This window comes from Branchiostoma floridae, chromosome 5 (genome assembly GCF_000003815.2).
Source record: "Branchiostoma floridae strain S238N-H82 chromosome 5, Bfl_VNyyK, whole genome shotgun sequence".
Lineage (NCBI taxonomy): Eukaryota > Metazoa > Chordata > Leptocardii > Amphioxiformes > Branchiostomatidae > Branchiostoma > Branchiostoma floridae.
The window spans coordinates 5,451,042-5,451,951 of record NC_049983.1 but is presented as its reverse complement, the minus strand read 5'-3'; the positions used below and the strand labels follow the sequence as shown (position 1 = coordinate 5,451,951).

Below are 910 nucleotides of genomic sequence, written 5' to 3'. Positions count from 1 at the left end.
ATCAAGAAATAAAAATGTGATACCCGTACAGTACTAGTTTGAGCTTACCATAGTTTCGGGTCAAAAGGGAGGGGGCAGAAGAATGATGAATTTTTAGCGATGGTAGATTTTTAGCTGTTGTGGTGACCGTTGACAGTTCAAGAATAACAGTACCTCAGGCTTCCTGTATACATGTAGCTGATATGAAGGCGAGCAAAAACGCCGTTTCTCTGCTCGACCACAAATTCGATCGTTTTTTCTTGAAGCTGCTTGAGTTCAAAGGACGGGGATTTGGGGCGATTTGTAGACATAAAATCCATTCACACAGGGGATGAAGTTCAATGTTGGAACAGCCCATTTTTTGCAAAAGAAAGAGTGTGGAATGAAATATGCTGAATTTTGCTCATAAGCAAATATGAGCAGTTCTATTGTCCTTTGCATTCCTGCTTCAGTCTTCTGCAATTGAAATGGCCTTTCTAGTTCGTTTTCATTCGATGCGACGTTAGCTGGCAATGCATCCCGTCCCTCTTGGCCTATCCCCCTAATCAGCCCAGAATTCCATATGAACCTGAGGCACATTTGTACGGACAGATCAAAGTGGAGGGAGACCTTTTGATGTTAAAGGGCAACAAGTTCATCATAACTAAGTCAGTGGCTGTGTGTGTGTGTGTGGGGGGGGGTGATTTGGGGCTTTCCAACAGCCTTTAGTGTCTTCGAATTGCTTGTTATAAAATATTCATGACAGCTCATCTATCTCCAATGACAAGGCTAGGACCTGACACAATAAGGCTTGGTACAGGCCCCGTGTGCACAGCTATCATGGCTTAGAAGTGGAAAAGATGACTTGCAATTGGGGGACCTTCAGACCTTTATTTTGATAAGATTATATGATAAAATCGTCAGACTTGATTAGTTAACACATTTATTAGCC

The 910-nt window shown here is 42.4% G+C and overlaps 1 protein-coding gene across 1 annotated transcript in view; it reads right to left on the bottom strand.

Moving 5' to 3' along the window:
* LOC118415624 (uncharacterized protein K02A2.6-like) overlaps window positions 1-910 on the bottom strand; it is a 7,431-nt gene that overhangs the window by 556 nt on the left and 5,965 nt on the right. The gene's annotated exons all lie outside the window — the stretch shown is intronic.